Raw genomic sequence first — 19,014 nt, forward strand, 5'->3', positions numbered from 1 at the left:
CCAAACTGGGCTAATTAGAGGCTCCCTCCACCATGAATTGGTCCAAACTGGGTTTTTTAGAGGCTCCCTCCACCATGAATTTGCCCAAACTGGGCTGTTTAGAGGCTCCCTCCACCATGAATTGGTCCAAACTGGGCTGGTTAGAGGCTCCCTCCACCATGAATTTCCCAAAACTTGGCTGTTTAGAGGCTCCCTCCACCATTAATTGGTCCAAACTGGGCTGGTTAGAGGCTCCCTCCACCATTAATTGGTCCAAACTGGGCTGGTTAGAGGCTCCCTCCACCATTAATTGGTCCAAACTGGGCTGGTTAGAGGCTCCCTCCACCATGAATTTCCCAAAACTTGGCTGTTTAGAGGCTCCCTCCACCATTAATTGGTCCAAACTGGGCTGGTTAGAGGCTCCCTCCACCATGAATTTGCCCAAACTGGGCTGTTTAGAGGCTCCCTCCACCATGAATTGGTCCAAACTGGGTTTTTTAGAGGCTCCCTCCACCATTAATTGGTCCAAACTGGGCTGGTTAGAGGCTCCCTCCACAATTAATTGGTCCAAACTGGGCTAATTAGAGGCTCCCTCCACCATGAATTGGTCCAAACTGGGTTTTTTAGAGGCTCCCTCCACCATGAATTTGCCCAAACTGGGCTGTTTAGAGGCTCCCTCCACCATGAATTGGTCCAAACTGGGCTGGTTAGAGGCTCCCTCCACCATGAATTGGTCCAAACTGGGGTGGTTAGAGGCTCCCTCCACCATTAATTGGTCCAAACTGGGCTGGTTAGAGGCTCCCTCCACCATTAATTGGTCCAAACTGGGCTGGTTAGAGGCTCCCTCCACCATGAATTTGCCCAAACTGGGGTGGTTAGAGGCTCCCTCCACCATTAATTGGTCCAAACTGGGCTGGTTAGAGGCTCCCTCCACAATTAATTGGTCCAAACTGGGCTAATTAGAGGCTCCCTCCACCATGAATTGGTCCAAACTGGGTTTTTTAGAGGCTCCCTCCACCATGAATTTGCCCAAACTGGGCTGTTTAGAGGCTCCCTCCACCATGAATTGGTCCAAACTGGGCTGGTTAGAGGCTCCCTCCACCATGAATTTCCCAAAACTTGGCTGTTTAGAGGCTCCCTCCACCATGAATTTGCCCAAACTGGGCTGTTTAGAGGCTCCCTCCACCATTAATTGGTCCAAACTGGGCTGGTTAGAGGCTCCCTCCACCATGAATTTGCCCAAACTGGGGTGGTTAGAGGCTCCCTCCACCATTAATTGGTCCAAACTGGGCTGGTTAGAGGCTCCCTCCACCATGAATTTCCCAAAACTTGGCTGTTTAGAGGCTCCCTCCACCATTAATTGGTCCAAACTGGGCTGGTTAGAGGCTCCCTCCACCATGAATTTGCCCAAACTGGGCTGTTTAGAGGCTCCCTCCACCATTAATTGGTCCAAACTGGGCTGGTTAGAGGCTCCCTCCACCATGAATTTGCCCAAACTGGGCTGTTTAGAGGCTCCCTCCACCATGAATTGGTCCAAACTGGGGTGGTTAGAGGCTCCCTCCACCATGAATTGGTCCAAACTGGGGTGGTTAGAGGCTCCCTCCACCATTAATTGGTCCAAACTGGGCTGGTTAGAGGCTCCCTCCACAATTAATTGGTCCAAACTGGGCTAATTAGAGGCTCCCTCCACCATGAATTGGTCCAAACTGGGTTTTTTAGAGGCTCCCTCCACCATTAATTGGTCCAAACTGGGCTGGTTAGAGGCTCCCTCCACAATTAATTGGTCCAAACTGGGCTAATTAGAGGCTCCCTCCACCATGAATTGGTCCAAACTGGGTTTTTTAGAGGCTCCCTCCACCATGAATTTGCCCAAACTGGGCTGTTTAGAGGCTCCCTCCACCATTAATTGGTCCAAACTTGGCTGTTTAGAGGCTCCCTCCACCATGAATTTGCCCAAACTGGGCTGTTTAGAGGCTCCCTCCACCATTAATTGGTCCAAACTGGGCTGGTTAGAGGCTCCCTCCACCATGAATTTGCCCAAACTGGGGTGGTTAGAGGCTCCCTCCACCATTAATTGGTCCAAACTGGGCTGGTTAGAGGCTCCCTCCACCATTAATTGGTCCAAACTGGGCTGGTTAGAGGCTCCCTCCACCATGAATTTGCCCAAACTGGGCTGTTTAGAGGCTCCCTCCACCATGAATTGGTCCAAACTGGGCTGGTTAGAGGCTCCCTCCACCATGAATTTCCCAAAACTTGGCTGTTTAGAGGCTCCCTCCACCATTAATTGGTCCAAACTGGGCTGGTTAGAGGCTCCCTCCACCATGAATTGGTCCAAACTGGGGTTTTTAGAGGCTCCCTCCACCATGAATTGGTCCAAACTGGGGTTTTTAGAGTCTCCCTCCACCATGAATTGGTCCAAACTGGGGTTTTTAGAGTCTCCCTCCACCATGAATTGGTCCAAACTGGGGTTTTTAGAGGCTCCCTCCACCATGAATTTGCCCAAACTCTGCTGGTTAGAGGCTCAATCCACCCTGATTTTCAAAACAAATGTTGGTGCCAACCTCAACTTACTACAAGGGCCAAATTCACTGCTGGTGACAAGCTCTCCTCACTGCAAGTGCCAAATACACATGTTTCAAGGTGTTTTCCTACTGTCAGAGAGGTGGTATTGAGTGTGTAAAGTGTGTAGTTGTTAGGCTGTGATGTTGGGGTAATAGAGGGTCTTTGGTGTGTTAGATGCCCCCAGACATGCTTCCCCTGCTGTCCCAGTGTCATTCCAGAGGTGTTGGCATCATTTCCTGGGGTGTCATAGTGGACTTGGTGACCCTCCAGACACGGATTTGGGTTTCCCCCTTAACGAGTATCTGTTCCCCATAGACTATAATGGGGTTCGAAACCCGTTCGAACACACGAACATTGAGCGGCTGTTCGAATCGAATTTCGAACCTCGAACATTTTAGTGTTCGCTCATCTCTACAACCCACCATCTCTCAGACATTGGAGCGGCGGCAGAAATACACTGCTAACCACCCACACGCGCAAGCCTTGAACGCCAACATCGCTAAACTGCTGGCCCAGGAGATGTTGGCGTTCCGGCTTGTTGAAACTCCCGCCTTCCTGGACCTGATGGCAACTGCGGCACCTCGCTATGCCGTCCCTAGCCGTCACTACTTCTCCCGGTGTGCCGTCCCCGCCTTGCACCAGCACGTGTCACTCAACATCAGGCGGGCCCTTAGTTCCGCGCTTTGCACAAAGGTCCACTTGACCACCGACGCGTGGACAAGTGCATGCGGACAGGGACGCTACATTTCACTGACGGCACACTGGGTGAATGTAGTTGAGGCTGGGACTGCTTCCCAAACTGGCCCGGTGTACCTCGTCTCCCCGCCTAACATTCCTGGCAGGGACACGAGAAGAACACCCCCCTCCTCCTCCTCCTCCTCTACCGCCTCCTCCTCCGCCACCGCCTCCTCCTCCGCCACCGCCTCCTCCTCCGCTGTTAGATTGACCCCAGCTACGAGTTGGAAACGTTGCAGCACTGGCGTTGGTAGACGTCAGCAGGCTGTGCTGAAGCTGATCAGCTTGGGGGACAGACAGCACACTGCCTCCGAGGTGAGGGATGCCCTCCTCGATGAGACGGCAATATGGTTTGAGCCGCTGCACCTGGGCCCAGGCATGGTCGTTTGTGATAACGGCCGGAACCTGGTAGCAGCTCTGGAGCTTGCCGGACTCCAACATGTTCCATGCCTGGCCCACGTCTTCAACCTAGTGGTGCAACGTTTCCTAAAGAGCTACCCCAATGTTCCAGAGCTACTGGTGAAAGTGCGGCGCATGTGCGCCCACTTTCGCAAGTCGACAGTAGCCGCTGCTAGCTTAAAATCTCTCCAGCAACGCCTGCATGTGCCACAACACCGGCTTTTGTGCGACGTCCCCACACGCTGGAACTCAACGTTTCAGATGTTGAATAGAGTGGTTGAGCAGCAGAGACCTTTGATGGAATACCAGCTACAAAACCCTAGGGTGCCACAAAGTCAGCTGCCTCAGTTTCACATCCATGAGTGGCCATGGATGAGAGACCTTTGTGACATCCTACGGGTCTTTGAGGAGTCCACAAGGAGGGTGAGCTCTGAGGATGCGATGGTGAGCCTTACAATCCCGCTCTTGTGTGTTCTGAGAGAATCCCTGATTGACATCAGGGATAACTCAGATCACACAGAGGAGTTAGGGATAGCATCCGATCCGTCACAGCTGGAGAGTAGGTCCACACATCTGTCCGCTTCACTGCGTTTAATGGAGGAGGAGGAGGAGGAGGAGGAGGAAGAAGAGTTGTCCGATGATGTGATGGTGATACAGGAGGCTTCCGGGCAACTTCGAATCGTCCCATTGTTGCAGCGCGGATGGGTAGACATGGAGGATGAGGAGGAAATGGAGATTGAACTTTCCGGTGGGGCCAGAGGAGTCATGCCAACTAACACTGTGGCAGACATGGCTGAGTTCATGTTGGGGTGCTTTACAACCGACAAGCGTATTGTCAAAATCATGGAGGACAACCAGTACTGGATCTTTGCTATCCTTGACCCCCGGTATAAAAACAACATCTCGTCTTTTATTCCGGTAGAGGGGAGGGCCAATCGCATCAATGCTTGCCACGGGCAATTGGTGCAGAATATGATGGAGATGTTTCCAGCATGTGACGTTGGCGGCAGGGAGGGCAGTTCCTCCAGTAGGCAACCAAGTTCTCACCGGTCCACACAAACGAGGGGCACACTGTCTAAGGTCTGGGACACCTTGATGGCACCCCCTCGCCAAAGTGCCGCCACGGAGGGTCCTAGTGTCACCAGGCGTGAGAAGTATAGGCGCATGTTGCGGGAATACCTTTCCGACCACAGCCCTGTCCTCTCCGACCCCTCTGCGCCCTACACGTATTGGGTGTCGAAGTTGGACCTGTGGCTTGAACTTGCCCTATATGCCTTGGAGGTGCTGTCCTGTCCTGCCGCCAGCGTCCTATCTGAGAGGGTGTTCAGTGCAGCCGGTGGCATCATCACTGACAAGCGCACCCGTCTGTCAGCTGAGAGTGCCGACCGGCTCACTTTGATAAAAATGAACCACCACTGGGTAGAGCCGTCATTTTTGTGCCCACCTGTGTAAAGCACCCCAACATGAAACTCCATGTCTGTACTCAACCTCTCCAATTCCTCCGCATCCTCATACTCATCCACCATAAGCGTTGCACAATTCTGCTAATACTAGGCTCCCTCCACCCTGATTTCCCCCAACTCTGCTGGTTAGAGGCTCCCTCCACCATGAATTTGCCCAAACTGGGCTGTTTAGAGGCTCCCTCCACCATGAATTGGTCCAAACTGGGTTTTTTAGAGGCTCCCTCCACCATGAATTTGCCCAAACTGGGCTGTTTAGAGGCTCCCTCCACCATGAATTGGTCCAAACTGGGCTGGTTAGAGGCTCCCTCCACCATGAATTTCCCAAAACTTGGCTGTTTAGAGGCTCCCTCCACCATGAATTTGCCCAAACTGGGCTGTTTAGAGGCTCCCTCCACCATTAATTGGTCCAAACTGGGCTGGTTAGAGGCTCCCTCCACCATGAATTTGCCCAAACTGGGGTGGTTAGAGGCTCCCTCCACCATTAATTGGTCCAAACTGGGCTGGTTAGAGGCTCCCTCCACCATGAATTTCCCAAAACTTGGCTGTTTAGAGGCTCCCTCCACCATTAATTGGTCCAAACTGGGCTGGTTAGAGGCTCCCTCCACCATGAATTTGCCCAAACTGGGCTGTTTAGAGGCTCCCTCCACCATTAATTGGTCCAAACTGGGCTGGTTAGAGGCTCCCTCCACCATGAATTTGCCCAAACTGGGCTGTTTAGAGGCTCCCTCCACCATGAATTGGTCCAAACTGGGGTGGTTAGAGGCTCCCTCCACCATGAATTGGTCCAAACTGGGGTGGTTAGAGGCTCCCTCCACCATTAATTGGTCCAAACTGGGCTGGTTAGAGGCTCCCTCCACAATTAATTGGTCCAAACTGGGCTAATTAGAGGCTCCCTCCACCATGAATTGGTCCAAACTGGGTTTTTTAGAGGCTCCCTCCACCATGAATTTGCCCAAACTGGGCTGTTTAGAGGCTCCCTCCACCATGAATTGGTCCAAACTGGGCTGGTTAGAGGCTCCCTCCACCATGAATTGGTCCAAACTGGGGTGGTTAGAGGCTCCCTCCACCATTAATTGGTCCAAACTGGGCTGGTTAGAGGCTCCCTCCACCATTAATTGGTCCAAACTGGGCTGGTTAGAGGCTCCCTCCACCATGAATTTGCCCAAACTGGGGTGGTTAGAGGCTCCCTCCACCATTAATTGGTCCAAACTGGGCTGGTTAGAGGCTCCCTCCACAATTAATTGGTCCAAACTGGGCTAATTAGAGGCTCCCTCCACCATGAATTGGTCCAAACTGGGTTTTTTAGAGGCTCCCTCCACCATGAATTTGCCCAAACTGGGCTGTTTAGAGGCTCCCTCCACCATGAATTGGTCCAAACTGGGCTGGTTAGAGGCTCCCTCCACCATGAATTTCCCAAAACTTGGCTGTTTAGAGGCTCCCTCCACCATTAATTGGTCCAAACTGGGCTGGTTAGAGGCTCCCTCCACCATTAATTGGTCCAAACTGGGCTGGTTAGAGGCTCCCTCCACCATTAATTGGTCCAAACTGGGCTGGTTAGAGGCTCCCTCCACCATGAATTTCCCAAAACTTGGCTGTTTAGAGGCTCCCTCCACCATTAATTGGTCCAAACTGGGCTGGTTAGAGGCTCCCTCCACCATGAATTTGCCCAAACTGGGCTGTTTAGAGGCTCCCTCCACCATGAATTGGTCCAAACTGGGTTTTTTAGAGGCTCCCTCCACCATTAATTGGTCCAAACTGGGCTGGTTAGAGGCTCCCTCCACAATTAATTGGTCCAAACTGGGCTAATTAGAGGCTCCCTCCACCATGAATTGGTCCAAACTGGGTTTTTTAGAGGCTCCCTCCACCATGAATTTGCCCAAACTGGGCTGTTTAGAGGCTCCCTCCACCATGAATTGGTCCAAACTGGGCTGGTTAGAGGCTCCCTCCACCATGAATTGGTCCAAACTGGGGTGGTTAGAGGCTCCCTCCACCATTAATTGGTCCAAACTGGGCTGGTTAGAGGCTCCCTCCACCATTAATTGGTCCAAACTGGGCTGGTTAGAGGCTCCCTCCACCATGAATTTGCCCAAACTGGGGTGGTTAGAGGCTCCCTCCACCATTAATTGGTCCAAACTGGGCTGGTTAGAGGCTCCCTCCACAATTAATTGGTCCAAACTGGGCTAATTAGAGGCTCCCTCCACCATGAATTGGTCCAAACTGGGTTTTTTAGAGGCTCCCTCCACCATGAATTTGCCCAAACTGGGCTGTTTAGAGGCTCCCTCCACCATGAATTGGTCCAAACTGGGCTGGTTAGAGGCTCCCTCCACCATGAATTTCCCAAAACTTGGCTGTTTAGAGGCTCCCTCCACCATGAATTTGCCCAAACTGGGCTGTTTAGAGGCTCCCTCCACCATTAATTGGTCCAAACTGGGCTGGTTAGAGGCTCCCTCCACCATGAATTTGCCCAAACTGGGGTGGTTAGAGGCTCCCTCCACCATTAATTGGTCCAAACTGGGCTGGTTAGAGGCTCCCTCCACCATGAATTTCCCAAAACTTGGCTGTTTAGAGGCTCCCTCCACCATTAATTGGTCCAAACTGGGCTGGTTAGAGGCTCCCTCCACCATGAATTTGCCCAAACTGGGCTGTTTAGAGGCTCCCTCCACCATTAATTGGTCCAAACTGGGCTGGTTAGAGGCTCCCTCCACCATGAATTTGCCCAAACTGGGCTGTTTAGAGGCTCCCTCCACCATGAATTGGTCCAAACTGGGGTGGTTAGAGGCTCCCTCCACCATGAATTGGTCCAAACTGGGGTGGTTAGAGGCTCCCTCCACCATTAATTGGTCCAAACTGGGCTGGTTAGAGGCTCCCTCCACAATTAATTGGTCCAAACTGGGCTAATTAGAGGCTCCCTCCACCATGAATTGGTCCAAACTGGGTTTTTTAGAGGCTCCCTCCACCATTAATTGGTCCAAACTGGGCTGGTTAGAGGCTCCCTCCACAATTAATTGGTCCAAACTGGGCTAATTAGAGGCTCCCTCCACCATGAATTGGTCCAAACTGGGTTTTTTAGAGGCTCCCTCCACCATGAATTTGCCCAAACTGGGCTGTTTAGAGGCTCCCTCCACCATTAATTGGTCCAAACTTGGCTGTTTAGAGGCTCCCTCCACCATGAATTTGCCCAAACTGGGCTGTTTAGAGGCTCCCTCCACCATTAATTGGTCCAAACTGGGCTGGTTAGAGGCTCCCTCCACCATGAATTTGCCCAAACTGGGGTGGTTAGAGGCTCCCTCCACCATTAATTGGTCCAAACTGGGCTGGTTAGAGGCTCCCTCCACCATTAATTGGTCCAAACTGGGCTGGTTAGAGGCTCCCTCCACCATGAATTTGCCCAAACTGGGCTGTTTAGAGGCTCCCTCCACCATGAATTGGTCCAAACTGGGCTGGTTAGAGGCTCCCTCCACCATGAATTTCCCAAAACTTGGCTGTTTAGAGGCTCCCTCCACCATTAATTGGTCCAAACTGGGCTGGTTAGAGGCTCCCTCCACCATGAATTGGTCCAAACTGGGGTTTTTAGAGGCTCCCTCCACCATGAATTGGTCCAAACTGGGGTTTTTAGAGTCTCCCTCCACCATGAATTGGTCCAAACTGGGGTTTTTAGAGTCTCCCTCCACCATGAATTGGTCCAAACTGGGGTTTTTAGAGGCTCCCTCCACCATGAATTTGCCCAAACTCTGCTGGTTAGAGGCTCAATCCACCCTGATTTTCAAAACAAATGTTGGTGCCAACCTCAACTTACTACAAGGGCCAAATTCACTGCTGGTGACAAGCTCTCCTCACTGCAAGTGCCAAATACACATGTTTCAAGGTGTTTTCCTACTGTCAGAGAGGTGGTATTGAGTGTGTAAAGTGTGTAGTTGTTAGGCTGTGATGTTGGGGTAATAGAGGGTCTTTGGTGTGTTAGATGCCCCCAGACATGCTTCCCCTGCTGTCCCAGTGTCATTCCAGAGGTGTTGGCATCATTTCCTGGGGTGTCATAGTGGACTTGGTGACCCTCCAGACACGGATTTGGGTTTCCCCCTTAACGAGTATCTGTTCCCCATAGACTATAATGGGGTTCGAAACCCGTTCGAACACACGAACATTGAGCGGCTGTTCGAATCGAATTTCGAACCTCGAACATTTTAGTGTTCGCTCATCTCTATTTATTACTAATGGGGGCATACTGGAGGAAATTGTTACTATTAATGGGGCTACACCGGGGCACTATAGAGTGGAGTATTATAAATGGAAGCACTCTAGGGCAGGATTATTAATATTGAGGCACTGTTGAGGATTCTATTGCTAATTGAGGCATACTGAAGATGCATTGTTACTATTGAAATCAGAAGGATTTTAGGAAAACCTTGATGAGTGGTTCATGGTTATGAAAGCAAAACACTGTTTTATTATGGTCTTAATGCCATAATTGACTTCTGATTCAAAATTAATTTGTAAAATGAAAAGCAAGTTTATATAATATATACAAATAATCTTTCAATGGGTCTATTGAAAGAGTACGTACAATATCCTTTGCCGTATGAGATTCCAGGGATTACTTGTCCAGCACAAAGGTAATTTATTTAGTTGTAATAATCAAATCCCAGACTTAATTTTAATGAATGTCATCTGTTTATGATATGCTTCAGTGAAGCTTCTGCTCTATAGTGTAATTTCAGGATCTAATATGCTGAGATTGTTCATGAGGGTACATGTATGCCTGCCACTTCTCTTCTATATTTAATGTCTAATTTTTAATGCTCATTTATACACTTACTGGTAATATGCTCCCAAGTGCTCATAAAATGAGTAACATTAGTGTACTCTTTATGGTAATGTAATATAAAATATATGATTGTAAGGTAATCTCAGGTTCAACCAGTGAGTCAAAAGATTTAATAATATAGTAGTCTTAGGGAATAGTTCTGGCTTTGCAAAATATGCTCTGCTTTTTTCTCCTAGAAACAGTGTCACCATTGTCCATGGGCTGGAATTACAAGCCATCCCTATTGATATGAATGGGACTAAGCTGCACTTGACCTGACTGACGGCCATGATCATGTTGAGCTTGTTATGACATCGCTCCTGCATTGTGGCCATGGATGACCTAAGAGAATTATTTTTGTACTTTAGCACTGATACATTAACTTTTTATAGTAGCGGCAAACCCCTGATAAATTTGGGAAACAAGATAAGCCATTTGAAAGGCTACGTGTGGGTTTGTTTTTACATTGTTGGGAAAATACATAAGAATAGTCTTTCACTTTACTTTAATATTTGTAGAATTTCATTGCATATAAAGAGCATTTTACCTCTTCTATGTTGTGATTTTCTGGTTGAAACTTTTTTTTGTAATCAGCAAAATTAAATTTGGATGTGTTTTTGCCTGCCGTCTCCCAAATTACCCATTCAGTGTTTTCCCGTAAATTGTGTATTGGAATTTTCTAGCTATTTATATGTAAATAGCCCCCGTGTTTTGATATTGGCTAAAGAATGGTATGCTAGCATTCCTAGTAATCCAATCTAAGTTGCATTTTTTTGCTGCCACTCTCCATTCATAATGGCACTTGAGGGCAAACAGTTTGATCCTTCTGTCAACATAATTTTCCTATGCAATAACTGAGAGAGGAGGAAATTTTGCTTCAAGGATTGAATGTTGCTATTTTCTAAGCCTTACAATACCAGACATGACATAACAGCTGAGCAGGGAGCAGCGGCACAGTTCTATCTAAATGCCAGCAAAGCTTTGTACTGTCTATCTCTCTTTCTACAACACAGATTGTCATTTCTAATCAAATACTTGAAAAAAATGAAGTCATTTGTTTGAAAATAAACCTGTAATTAAAATGTTAGTATTAAACCGCTACCGTGAAGCTTTGTTTAAAGAGCCAGCCTATCTCTGTCAACACAATCTGCGAATAATTCCAACATGGCTGATGGGCTAAAATTATTTCTACTGAATTGTTGTATGTGAATCAAGGGGAATAAATAATTTCTCTATGTGTAAGTATATTTACTAAGTTACCTTACTACTTTGATGTACTATTACTTTAAAGACTGTCACCTTGGTTGAACCTATAACAAGTGTTAGGGAGCAGCATAACAATTCCTTGAGATTTTCTTACGGTCGGTATTGCTCTATGTAGAAGCATGCAGGATCGCTTTAACCATAAGGCAAAAGGTGCATCTGCACCAGGTCCTATGGTAGAGGGGGTCCTCACAGCCAAACTGGATCAATCAGAACATTCCAGCATTCTGGGTACTGCCCTGCTGTTCTGGATGCCAGGTCCCAATTTCAACTATATCGCTATAGACGCTGCTGTGAGGAAGGACGTTCCTGACTGACTGTCAGAAACACCCTTCTGACAGCGAAGAGCTATGGTACCGGCACCAATAGCTCTTCACCGGGGGCACAGAACGTGAAAGCCAATAGTGCGCTGAATTCAGCGCACTGTTAGCTTTTTAGTGGTATATAAAACCGCATGTACCCCAGGTAGTGAAAGGTCCTCTTTAAAGGCCACTTTACATGGGACATACACATATGCAGACAATACATTGAGGATTGCTGGCTATGTTCAATATTCAGATGTGGTCTGAAACTTCAGTTTAGTTAACTGATGCAATTTCTCATAAAAGCAATTCAACACAAACAACAACTTTGAAGGGTTATAATTCATATCCTTCCCCTCCACAGACACAAATAGGATATTACCATATCTATTTGTGTGAACTTTTCGGGAGATCCTGTTACTTTGAGAAAAGTTACTTAAAGGGATCATGCCAGGAAAAGTATATATCCTCTATCTACAAGGTGTTCTTCCCTTCTCCTCCCTGCTGTGCATATAAAAATTAATTTGACATATAATTGTCACATTTAAAAACTCCTTAAGAAGAAAACTGTGTCTATCTTAACAAAATATCTTTGTAAGTAGCCAACTCTGTACTGTTTAGTATGGGAACACATTCCAGCATTGAAATAGACATGAGTTGTTTCCAGCTGAATCTATTCTGCTTGCACTCTGAACTTGCTGTGTGCATCCATTATTGTCTCTGTGCCTGTCAACTCTCAATGAGTTTATTGGTTGGGCAGATGACATGGAATCTGTTCATGCATCGAAATCTTTCTCTTGCTGATGCACGGAGTTGCATCTTTAGAGTGACCTAATGCATTTCAAGAAAATATTATCATTATAAAAACTGTTGTAATCTATTTGTAGGGTTTTATCCAATGGCATATCTGTACCTTACTTACTCTGCCCTTAATAAAAGTAATGTATTTAGTGTAATCTGATTTAAAAATACCAAAATATTCACCATTTTGCATTTACAGTTCATGTAATTAATAGTTGTCTGCTAACTAATCCAGATGATACTGTATGTAGGAGTAAATGATTTGCAGAGAACTAATGCCCCTATTTCCTTCATCAAAGTCAGCCATAAATAAGGTTATTTATCTATTTTCATTATGCAATACTGCTACCCATCCCCTTAACTTTCGCTAATTCTCACAAGAGCAAACTATGCAAAAATTAGCACATTAAATTGATTAAATTTGCTTACTTAGCTAGCCGAAGCATAAGACATTAAATATTATACAAAATGACCTTCACTCAATGTTAAATAAAGATGTACAATGTGAACGGAATTAAAGGGTGAGCCAATGTGTAATACGTGAGAGAACTTGGACTAACATTCTCGGGAAGTGAAATCCAGAATGTCTGAACTTTATATATTAAAAGTTTTTACTGGCACATATATTCATACACCGATCCATTGTGTCTCTCCAGGCGAGAATATTATTGATTATGGATTCCTAATATAGTACAGCGCTCTGCTTAGAATTTAGAAATGGCTATGGTATCTTGGGTCATTCATATTTTACATATGTGTCCAATTTGAAACTTAATGTATGCAATCCACACTAAGACATTGAAGGGATGTTACTACTCTTATATTAACTAGAAGATGATATTTTATTGCCTGTGTTAATATGTGATAAAGTTTAAAGGAAATCTGTGTTCAAAAAATGAACTATTGCGTAAATCAAGTTTTTTTTGGCAATTCTATAAAAGTTTGCTAGGTCAATATCTGTATAAAAACAAAATGATCCTGAAATCTTCCAATTTTCAAACTGTCCATTGTACAAGCTCACATTTTTCTGTAGAGATCAATTTTTAGCATCACATTGTTAGGATTGTGCAAAAGCTGTGGCCATGAGATGGGCGCCGCTGCCTGTTCTTCTGTACAGTCCAGGGTTGCAAGGGTTAATCTGCCTTGCAACAGCCGAGTGTGGTCTATTGGTTGATCGTCGTGTGCCGACCAATGGATGCTCGGATTGGGCGGCTGGGCTATTTGCTGGTGACCGCCCCTTGCCTATATAAGGGGGCTGGTCTGGACGCCCGGCGCTCTAAGATCAAATCCCAAATCAAATCTGATATCTGAATTGATGTGTGTGTGGTGCTTGGGTTCCAGCCTGTAGTTGCTCAGAGGCCCTAATTAGAAATATCCCCAGAGACAGCAATGCCATTGGTAGTTGGGCAGCATGCTGCCTTGTGTGTGAATTGTGTGAAAGCTCACTAGGCCATTGCTGTGTCAGTCACTGTTCACACTGACCAGTTGTTAGGCTCTTGCTGCATTGGGGGTTGGGTGGCTGGAAGCACACAGGGTTTGTTGGTCTCTGGCTAGCCCAGGAGTGCTGGCTAGCCAGTTAGTTTATTTGTGCGGCTGCTCTGACTGCACAGGACTCTGTGACTGGTAACAGAGTACACCTGCTGATTTAATTTAGCTGGCAGTGACTTCAACTGTCAGACAGTATTCACACTTGTGTGTTAGCAGTCAGTAGCCCAGAGGGCTCCGTAGGGTTTAGTTGTTTTTTTTTAATAAACCCTGCTGACCATAACACACGTATATGTAGACCATCTAGGTTCACACCATTCACAATCCTGTACTCAGTGGTAAACCTTGCCCCTCTGCTGCCTCAGGCAGACAATCAAAAAACGCCCTCCCACCCGGACTATGCACGCCGCAGCAAATTTATCATCACCCACTTCTATCCTGACTCCGCCCATTCTAATTCATTTTTCTATGTGCCCTCACAAACTATAATGCTCCTACAGTCACCCTAACATTATATGACCCACATTATAACATTTCTCATAATATTAAGCTCCTTTCCTCATGCCCCAGGCACGAGCAGAAACTAGAGGGGGATATTAAACTGGGACAGCTGGAGGGGGATATTAAACAATGGGGCTAGTTGGAGGGGTCATTAAACTGGGGGCAACTAGAGGCAGATCTGTCCCCCTCCAGCTACCCCCCATGGTTTAATATCCTCCTCCAGTCACCCTCCATCTGCTTTCAGTTAAACTGCTTCCTACATCTGCCCCAGTTCTCACCTCCTTATCTTCCTTCATTCTCCATTCCCGGAGAATGTAATACCAACCACAATGTCCCATGTGGCTCCGCCCACTAACGAGTCTGCTCATATTCTAGTGAGTCCTTTAGCTGACTTGCAATTTGGCATCTATCTAGGACCTAGATAGATGCCGAATTGCAAGTCAGCTAAAGGACCTTTGATGACATCACCAAAGGTCATATAACTTGAGTTAAAGAACTTTTGATGATGTTTAGGTAAAAAAAAAAAAGTAGTCCCATGGTCATTCTTCATACATATAGTTCAATAAGTCATATCTAGACACAGATTCTCTATATGGAAGCTATACAACATAATGTATTCCATGCAAGATTGATGCCCCATAATCATATGCAGAAAAATACATGTTAATAATTATGTGTGATAATTTTGGGTATGTAACATTATACTGTAGCTAGCCAAATATCTAAATAGCGTTTATACTCTTGAAATATTAAGTTTCTGTTTAAGGTCTCCCCCATAAAGAAAGTGATAACACATGCAGAATCTTTGCCATGTTTTGCTGCTTCCATCTGTGAAGTGTGGATATATGTTTAGATCTGTTTAAAACTGAGGTTCACAAGGAAAGCATTATTTTACTACTCTGATTTCTGTGTGTAATAGAATTTTATAACATATGTTCATTCATGTTTTAATGTCTGTTGCTATATTAAGGGATTGTCCAGCTCAATTAAATGTTATGTTAATGCAGTAATGTGTTGGACTAAATAAAACAAACAAAACCTCCCCCTCCCTTCCCATTACAAAAACACTTGGTATGGCTGCCATTCTGGCCGTGCTGCTGTCTTCTCATGACAAGTCACAACTCCAGACATATACATGACAGAAACAGCTGTATAGACCTTGCTAGCATATACATATAAAGTTCTTTGTACACCAGCTAAAAAGTTGTGCTTCTAGAGAGTAAGGCTCAGTTCACATCTGCCTGGGGACCCCCCCCCCCAACGTAAACCTATACTCCTTAAAAAACGGTTACCTAAGGAAAACACAAGGCCCCCATAGGCTATAATGGGGTCCGTGTGGTTTCTGCACGAATCTTACAGAGAGAAGTGCTGCTTGCAGGATTCTCCACATGAACCCCATTATAGTCTATGGAGTCTATGTGGTTTCCTTAGGTAACCACTTTTTAATCCGTATAGGTTTCCGTTCGGGGGTCCCCAAGCGGACCTCCCAAACAGAAACCCAAACACAGATGTGAATAGGGCCTTAAAGTATTAGAGTACAGTACAGTAAATGTAATTTACATTAAACCAGACAATCTTGTTTACTCTTTCCTTCCATGTTCATGTTTAGCATTGTTTGGGTATATGCTTTTTCTGTCATTCTGTGCTTGGGGGTTGTCATCCCTCCCTCCCATGACACTCAGTTTACCAACCCACTGTACCCACTGTATGACAATGTGACAGTTTATACTATGTTTCTTGTAAACCTGATGATCCTTTGTCATCCCCTGTTTTACCCCGTGATATTATTTTGCCTTATATTATTTTGATATTTATCCACGTTTCATGTTTTGTACTCCTATACCATGGTTATGTTTGTTTTTTTCCTTTCTGAAAAACCTCAATAAATATCAACATCTGTTTACAAAAATTGAAAAAGAGACCTCGCTAATACCATTACTAAGGGCTTTTATCACTGCAGGGAATGTAAGGTCTCTGTGAGATACCGTAGAGGCATACATAACATAGAAACAGACAACAGGACATATAACTAAATGATTACATCAGTTGTGACACATATAATGTGATATATATGATCACTTGTATTCGTGGCTTAAAATATTGTCGCAACACAGAAGAGGGTTGAGCACTCAGAGCCTATCTGCCCATTTTGCTGTAGTACACAATAAAAATCCAAGGAGAATGGAATTTATGGGCATTGAAAAAAGTTATTAAGGGATGGAGAGGGGAAGATACTGGGAATAAACTGAATAGGACAGATAGTTTTGAGATTTATTAGCCAACAATATTTATTTCAAACTGAAATTTTATTTTAAAGATTACTTAAAGGTGTATGTGTCTGTAGTGACATTATTAATACACTATTGTGCCATTGATATGTGATTGTATTTAACGGGTTGTATGGCATTATTTATTTAGCAGATGGATTTTTAGTGTAGATATGTACTTTCTCTGATGGCCATAATAACCTAATTCTTATTGATTATGATGTATACATGGAGAGTCTGCTTGGTTATGATTGTAGTTATCCTTCCAGAATTCCTAGCAGAGTATAAATGGGTGTAGGCCTCCACACACTTGCTGGCTTGCAAAGGAAGTCCCCATAAAGAGATATATTACCTTTCCTGATTCATTTAGCACTTCACTAGCAAGCTAGTATCCTTTTCTGAATTGACAGAGGAGCCTGAGAAAGCTGTCTGCAGATGGGTCTTGTGCTTTTAGGATTGCATGCTGCTGTTATGTGATAGGGTGGCTGTAATAAAGGGTAGGTAGAATGCTATATTTGCAACAAGATGATTGACTTACTGCACATATACAGTCCTATGAAAAAGTTTGGGCACCCCTATTAATCTTAATCATTTTTAGTTCTAAATATTTTGGTATTTGCAACAGCCATTTCAGTTTGATATATCTAATAACTGATGGACACAGTAATATTTCAGGATTGAAATGAGGTTTATTGTACTAACAGAAAATGTGCAATATGCATTAAACCAAAATTTGACCGGTGCAAAAGTATGGGCACCTCAACAGAAAAGTGACATTAATATTTAGTAGATCCTCCTTTTGCAAAGATAACAGCCTCTAGTCGCTTCCTGCAGCTTTTAATCAGTTCCTGGATCCTGGATAAAGGTATTTTGGACAAACAATTCAAGTTCAGTTAAGTTAGATGGTCGCCGAGCATGGACAGCCCGCTTCAAATCATCCCACAGATGTTCAATGATATTCAGGTCTGGGGACTGGGATGGCCATTCCAGAACATTGTAATTGTTCCTCTGCATGAATGCCTGAGGATTTGGAGCGGTGTTTTGGATCATTGTCTTGCTGAAATATCCATCCCCGGCGTAACTTCAACTTCGTCACTGATTCTTGAACATTATTCTCAAGAATCTGCTGATACTGAGTGGAATCCATGCGACTCTCAACTTTAACAAGATTCCCGATGCCGGCATTGGCCACACAGCCCCAAAGCATGATGGAACCTCCACCAAATTTTACAGTGGGTAGCATGTGTTTTTCTTGGAATGCTGTTTCTTTTTGGACGCCATGCATAACGCCTTTTTTTATAACCAAACAACTCAATTTTTGTTTCCAAAATGAAGCTGCCTTGTCCAAATGTGCTTTTTCATACCTCAGGCAACTCTATTTGTGGCGTACGTGCAGAAACGGCTTCTTTCTCATCACTCTCCCATACAGCTTCTATTTGTGCAAAGTGCGCTGTATAGTTGACCGATGCACAGTGACACCATCTGCAGCAAGATGATGCTGCAGCTCTTTGGAGGTGGTCTGTGGATTGTCCTTGACTGTTCTCACCATTCTTCTTCTCTGCCTTTCTGATATTTTTCTTGGCCTGCCACTTCTGGGCTTAACAAGAACTGTCCCTGTGGTCTTCCATTTCCTTACTATGTTCCTCACAGTGGAAACTGACAGGTTAAATCTCTGAGACAACGTTTTGTATCCTTCCCCTGAACAACTATGTTGAACAATCTTTCTTTTCAGATCATTTGAGAGCGGGCTGTCCATGTTCGGCGACCATCAAACTTAACTGAACTTGAATTGTTTTGTAGAAAGAAATGGTCCAAAATCCCTTCATCCAGGATCCAGGAACTGATTAAAAGCTACAGGAAGCAACTAGAGGCTGTTATCTTTGCAAAAGGAGGATGTACTAAATATTAATGTCACTTTTCTGTTGAGGTGCCCATATTTTTGCACCGGTCAAATTTTGGTTTAATGCATATTGCGCATTTTCTGTTAGTACAATAAACCTCATTTCAATCCTGAAATATTACTGTGTCCATCAGTTATTAGATATATCAAACTGAAATGGCTGCTGCAAACACCAAAATATTTAGAACTAAAAATGATTAAGATTAATAGGGGTGCCCAAACTTTTTCATAGGACTGTATACCTACATATCTTATAATACAGAATAAAAATTAATGAGGGTTTAAATAAGCACGAGCAATATGACGTGTGAATTATGGGGTATTCATTTTTTGTAATAGTTTGTTTATTTGTTATTAGCGATGAGCGAACACTGTTCTGATCAGCCGATCCGAACATCACGCTCCCATAGAAATGAATGGAAGCACCTGTGACGCTGGCCGGCCGCTGGCAAAGTCAGCGTCACAGGTGCTTCCATTCATTTCTATGGGAGCGTGCTGTTCGGATCGGCTGATCCGAACAGTGTTCGCTCATCTCTATTTGTTATACGTATTTAAT

General features: G+C 45.2%; 1 protein-coding gene across 1 annotated transcript in view; it reads left to right on the forward strand.

Annotated features, from left to right (window-relative positions):
• The window catches only part of IMMP2L (inner mitochondrial membrane peptidase subunit 2), a 739,728-nt gene that overhangs the window by 452,764 nt on the left and 267,950 nt on the right, over positions 1-19,014 (forward strand). The window lies entirely within an intron of this gene.

Source organism: Leptodactylus fuscus, chromosome 5 (assembly GCF_031893055.1).
Source record: "Leptodactylus fuscus isolate aLepFus1 chromosome 5, aLepFus1.hap2, whole genome shotgun sequence".
NCBI lineage: Eukaryota > Metazoa > Chordata > Amphibia > Anura > Leptodactylidae > Leptodactylus > Leptodactylus fuscus.